This window comes from Mus musculus, chromosome 6, assembly GCF_000001635.26.
Source record: "Mus musculus strain C57BL/6J chromosome 6, GRCm38.p6 C57BL/6J".
Classification (NCBI taxonomy): Eukaryota; Metazoa; Chordata; class Mammalia; order Rodentia; family Muridae; genus Mus; species Mus musculus.
The window spans coordinates 92,397,170-92,403,757 of NC_000072.6; the positions used below are offsets into that span (position 1 = coordinate 92,397,170).

General features: G+C 46.1%; 1 protein-coding gene across 6 annotated transcripts in view; it reads right to left on the minus strand.

Moving 5' to 3' along the window:
• Positions 1-6,588, minus strand: part of Prickle2 (prickle planar cell polarity protein 2) — a 335,444-nt gene that overhangs the window by 26,279 nt on the left and 302,577 nt on the right. The window lies entirely within an intron of this gene.

The window sequence follows — 6,588 nt, forward strand, 5'->3', positions numbered from 1 at the left end:
TGTCTCCTTACAGATGGTGCAGCTATTGAAACAGACCCAATGCCTAGGGACACGATAGGTTCACTTCTATAGCTGAAAATGATCTCCAAGGGAAATGTCTATTGCTGTGTTGTCTCTATTGTCTTCCTGGTTTCCTACCCTTAAGCCAGGTCAGTTTATTATTCATGGATTTAAAGAACAAATTAAGTTCTCTAAGCTGTATCAAATGAGAATTTTCTGCAAAGTTAATTAATACTGGTGGTGGCAATGGTGGCAGTGGTAAGGAAACCAGAGCTCTGAGGCTATAGCCATTCTCACGGGGACGCTGGCGGGGTCAAGATTAGGCCTGGGTTCTGGTAGCCTCTTCTAGCTCAGGAAAGATAGGAAAGCAGGTCCAGTGAAAAGGGCTCACCTCTTGAGCTAAAGAGACTCCTAAAACCTCCAAACAGTAGGGCTGCCTGGTGTGAGAGTTCACACAGGTCTGGGCCACTGACATCTCCAGATGGGCAAACCTCACATGTACTCACTGACTCTGGCACTTGCCTTCTAGCCTTTCCTGTTAGAGTGGTTCTTAAGTGGCATTCAACTTCCATTCTCTTGTTAAACATACAAAGCAAGGTGGCAGGAGGTGGGCATACAGGGTGCCTAACAATAAAAGCCATAACAGCTCTTCAATATTGACATCGCCAGGTGCCACATGAGCAAGCAAAGGCTTCAGATGTATCACCTCATGTGTCCCAGTGGCCGTGTGTGGCAGAATTTACATTTGGCCAGCAAGCAGGCTTGCGGGTATAGAACATAGAGCTGGAGAGGAAGAGATGTGAAGGAGATGCCTTCTAAGCTCAAGCCAACTGGAACAGATGAAGACTGAAATGGGGCTCTTGCCAGTGACCATCTGGGAGGCTCCTTCACATAACATCATGCCATCTTCCGTGTTGGTCCAGAATAATTTAGAGGAAAGATGAAGATTTTCGGTGCAGTTTCTTATAGCTAGTCTAGTCTTTTTGTCTTGATATTTCTTATGGTGCCAGGAAATGCTTTGGGGCAGCAGATGTGGGGCTGGCTGCTGTTCTGCATACTATATGACGTCTGGAAGCCTCGCTTGCTTCCACCTATTAAAAGCCAGTAGTACCCAGTAGTGATACTCAAGGTGTCTCCAAGCTTACCCTCTCACCGACAGCCTCTGATCTAGGCCACATTGCTCCTACCAGGCCAGTGCTGGTGGAAGATGGTGCATCTACCGTAAAGAGAATTTACCCCACCATCTGGTGTGTAGTGTGGTCATTTGGTGTGGTGTAGTGTGGCAGTGGCGGTGAGGTGTGTGCACATCAGGTATGCAGGTGTGCATTTCACACATGTGAACATTCATGTGGAGGTAAGAGGACAGTCTCAGGTGTTACTCTTCAGGTGCCGTCTTTTGAGACAAGACCTCTTTCTGGTCTGGAGCTCACCAAGTAGCTATGTTAGGTAGCCTGTGAGCCAAGGGTATCTCCCTGTTTCTACCTCTTCAGCCCTGGGATTGCAAGCACATACAACCATGATTGGCCTCCCTTTTTACTATGTGTTTTGGGGATCAAGTTGAGCCCTTATTCTGTCAAGCACTTTATCAGCTAAGATCTCCCCACACCCCATCCTTCCATAAGCCAATGTTAACCAGCTTTCAATGCTCGTGAGCTTCTCCTCTCAGGTACTTTGAGTTTTACTTCCATTCTAGAGCCAAAGAGGACCCATTACAAGATCAGAGTGTGCTGTCCACACTTTCTGTTGCATTCATTTGGTGATATCAAAGTTACCAAGTGTTCCTGGCATGCCACCACACTATTTTATACTTTATATATTGTATCTGAGAAACACGTCACTCACATGTGATAGACAACAAATCTTTTCTTTACTCATTGAGAGGCTATTTATTATACCAGGAGTGATTTGAAGTTGAATCACTGGAAGGTTTTTATTTTGGTGTGCGTTCATGGACATCTGTGTGAAGGCACAGACATCTGTGTGGAGGTCAGTGTTCAGTGTTTTCACTCAAGGTTTAGGCAGTACCTCTCACTGAATCTGGAGCTAACTGGCTGGTTAGACTAATTGGCCAGTCTCCACTTTCCTACTGCTGGGATCACAGCTATATGCCAACACACTCTGAAGTTCTGAGACATACTTTAATTTTTAATTTTTATCATAGCAGGATGCTGGACCATGGGCAAAGAGGGCATTATAGCAAAGATGGAAGTTCTAATTCCAGATGAACTAGTAAGTAGGGATATTTACCTGTACGGTGAATGATGGTTTAGGTTTCTACAGCCTGGTGGTCCTTAAACTCAGTGGGTCTATGAGTAATCTGGGACACATGCCAAGATGCTGTCTCCCCATTGGATCCACAAGAGATCCTGTTTGTGAATTTTAGATGATGCCCAGAATTTGCATGACAGACAAATACTCAGATAGACATACATGGATATGTAGACTACTCTGAAGGATAGAGTAAATGGCTGGTTATTTACATGGAGAAACACATTCTCCAAAGTGCTGGGGAAATGTTTAATCAATCAAATGCTTGTCATGCAGGCATGAGGATATGAATTCAGATCCCTAGCACCAACATAAGATCCAGGTGTGGCAGTGCACATCTGTAACCTCAGCCCTGGGAGGAAGAGGAAGAAGTGGAGGAGGAGGAAGACTGGTGGTGGTGGTGGTGGTAGGTAGGTGGTACTAGTGTGGTGGCAAGTGGTGTTGTTAGATGTCGGTGGGAGGTGGTGGTGGGTAGTGGTTTTGGTAGGTGGTGGGTGGTAGTGATATAGCATCAGAGGCAGGAGGCTCCCAGGAACTCATTAGTCAGCCAGTCTCGCTGAATGGATGAGCTCCAGGTTCAACTTTGTCTTAAAACATGAGTTAGAGAGATGGAAGAAGACACCTGATGTCAGATGTCAGTCTCTAGCACACACCCACATAAATATGTACACAGACACCCCTCCACACATATAGAAAGAGAAATATACTCCTTGAAGCTGGATCTAGGTTTGAATTACATCATAATTCCATTGCTCTGGGAGAAACTTCCTGTAAGGTGAAGGAGGGGAGGACAGACAGGGGGCTTGGGACACACCCACTGGAAGGTCTTGTGCTAATACCAGAATGGATGCAAGGGATGCCACAGGTGACCATGAGCAGGTCAGGGCTGTGCAAGCTTTGGAACTGTTGATGGCTTGTCTTTACAGCTGGCTCACTTTACTAAGAAAAGGAAGGGGGCCAAAATACATTTTTTGGTGGGTCAATTTTCCAGTGTCACTCCTTTGGTGATCAAATGAATAAAAACAGCAACCTGTTCCTTCTCATCAGCATCCATGGTTACTTATTCTTGGCTGAGTTGACTGTCTGTACCCCAAAGAAGTTATATAAATGTGCCTCCCGAACAGTTAGCAAACACTGAGACACTGGACGATCTTCCCCAGATCCAGAGAATGCCAGCAAGACCATGCATGACATGAGGCAGAGGTATACTGAGCACTCTCTGGATTGGACTCTATCTCCTCTGTCTATTGCTCTTTTCCTCTCTCACTTGTTCTGAGACTGTCTGCTACTCCCCTGTATACCAGAAAAATGACCTGGAAAGGAGAGTCAAGAACAGATCTGCCCATGGCTTTTATTCTGTTAGTTGTTTCCTGCCCTGCTCTCTCTGTGTGTGAGTAGGGATGATTTCAGAGCCTAAAATGCCAACGAGATAACCCAGCTTCTTTGAGGGCTGACAAGAAGTTACCTCGGGCGAAGGTGTGCTCTCAGGCATCTCACTTCAGTGAATCTGAGTCTGGGCTCCACCCAATCCCCCCTACCAAACATTCTGGAAGCCTATATTAAGATCTCTTTAGGATCATCTCTCTCAAACCAGTAGTTTTTCAAAACAAACTGTCATACAAAATAAAATACTTGATATCAAATTCAGATGATAGAGTTCCAAGAGGATAGGATCAGTTTAAAAGGACAAGTCACCAAGGGGAGGAACACAAACAATAGATTAGAAGTCACTGGTTTCACCTTCCCTTCATGGCCCAGTTTCCTTTTGAGAACCCTTGTAGTGAGAATAAGAAATGTCTCCCAGAGCATTTGAATATTAGATTCCCTGTTAGTGGTGCTATTTCAGGGGAGGTTGTGGAACCTTTAGGGAGAAGAATAATGATTAGAGGCGGGCTTTGAGGGCTTAGCTTTGCCTTACTTCCTGTCTCCCCATCCCACACTTCCAGTATCTGGTTAAGAATGTGCTCAGCCGGATCCACTATGCTTTCTCTGTTGGTTAGCTCACCTTCTCACCTGATGAGCTCTGTTGCTCTGGAAACATAAGCCAAGATAAACCCTTCCTTCCATAAAATGCTCTTGGTCATGGTGTTATATCACCCCAACAGAGAAATAAATAGCATAACCCCTCATCTCCCACAGTAACAATGGGTTGACTTCACTGCTTAGTCCTGGGCTGTCATTCATTCCTTCTGTCCATGGAGGTCAATTTAAGAATTGTTAAGTCATCCAAGTCAGACCAATGAGATTTAATCCTGGACTTTGGGACTGTACTACTAAAAAAAAAAGAAAAGAGAGAAAAAAGCAAGCCCTTATGGGATACTAAGGGAAAGGACTGCTGACAGCTATCTTCACCATCTTATTACATAACTTAGCAACCTGACTTGGGCTATGCACACATCCCTCTCCAAACAAAACACCCAGCAACCTGTTGGCAACTTGGGTTCCCCACTTGCATATAGTCTCACACCTGCTTCAAACAATGGGGACAAGTTACTTCTATAGCAAATGCCTTGATCACATCCCGTTTCTATTCAGACACATCCTAGAACTCAAACTGTTCTAGGGCAAGGGACCCATCTAGTCTTTTCAAGTTTGGGTGCATGACAATAAGGGCAATGGGGTCTTCAAGTCAAGGGTTCTTTAATTACCATTTTAGGCTTAGGCACAATGAGCATGCATTAAAATCAGATGTGTTATGGGAAAGGATATGAGGAGTGAGCAAAAATTATAAAATGGAATGCCTTGATCACATCCCGTTTCTATTTAAATACATCCTGGAACACAAACTGGGAACTATGGGCAAGGAACCATCCAGTCTGTTACTCAAAATAGAGAACCACCCAAATTATGCCCCTAGAAACCTAATACGTCTATCTCCTGAACCCCATAAAGGGGAGCCACAAACAATAATCAGGTACCTTGAGTACCCTTCCTCATGGGGCCTGTCAATCTTGACAATGCACTTCTTTCTTTTCTTTCTCATCCTCTTCCTCTTTCTTTTCCTCTCCGCACCCCCCCCCCCCCCGCCCTTTCTTTTGAGACAGGGTCTCTCTGTCTAACAGCCCTGTCTATTCTGGAACTTGCTGTGTAGACCTCACAGAGATCCACTTTGCCTCTGCCCCCCTGCCTCCCTGCCTCCCTGCTTCCCTGCCCCCCTGCCCCCCGGCCCCCTGCCCCCCTGCCCCCCTGCCCCCCTGCCTCCCTGCCTCCCTGCCTCCCTGCCTCCCTGCCTCTGCGTGCTGGGATTAAAGGTGTGCTCTACCACACCTGGGATATTTATTCCTTTCTAATCTGTACTGTGCCTTTACTTTTGAATGATTACCTTGCTACCTTATAATCTGTTTGGACTTTTATTTCACTCTAGAGTAAGGGCCCAAGACCTTGAAATCGTACAGTGCAGACCGGGATCACTGGTAATACAAACAAGAGTCTATATGCCAGCACACTGACAACCCTGAAGTATTTCCCAGGTTCATCCCAGGCTGGCCCTGGGGCCAATGGATAGTGCTCAAGTGGGTTCTAGGTTTTTAAATGCACAACTCTAAACACCATTTCCTAGGGTGGGTCCTACCTAGACTGAATAAGAAGGAGAAAACAAACCAAGCCCCAGTATTCATCTGCTTCTGCTTCCCGACTATGGGTACAATGTGGTCCGCTATCATGAGCCAGGCCTCAGGTATCATGAGGTCCAGCTGTCACGATGTCCCTGCCATGTGGGATTATACTCTGGAACTGTGAGCCAAGATAAAGCCTCCCTCCTTTAAGTTGCTTTTGCCACAACAAGACTGGAATTTAATAAAAAAGAAAGGGCCAGACATTTCCTGAGCATGTCTGAGGTGTGGCCCCTTAAATGGTGCCAACCAGTTAAGGAGGCTTTGCTTAACTATTTAAATAAAGAAACTGAGCTGGAGAACAGATGACCCAGTTACACCGACCAGAGGAAAGGTTCCACCTCAAGGGCACTGTGGAACCGTTCTGCATTCAAAGGATTAAAAAGCATTTCAGACATTCCTGGGAGAGTGAGCTGTGCCCCTGGTTGCTTCAGACTCTGAAACTGTCCTTTGCAACTTCTCCAGTTTGTCAGCTACACTGAAAAAAATTACCTTCAACCCCCACCCCACCCCCACCCCAGCCATCACACTGAACAACTGAGCTGCCCCTTCTCTGGGTAGGGAGATGAGCCTGTCCAAGGGTACGAATGACATAATGTGCCACGTGTGACAAGAAGCCCTTCAGGCCTCTCCTTGAAGCCAGGCCAACCACACAAGCACTCTTGGCTGATGCAGGCACAGGTCAGCAGGTCAGCAGTTAGGAAGCTGC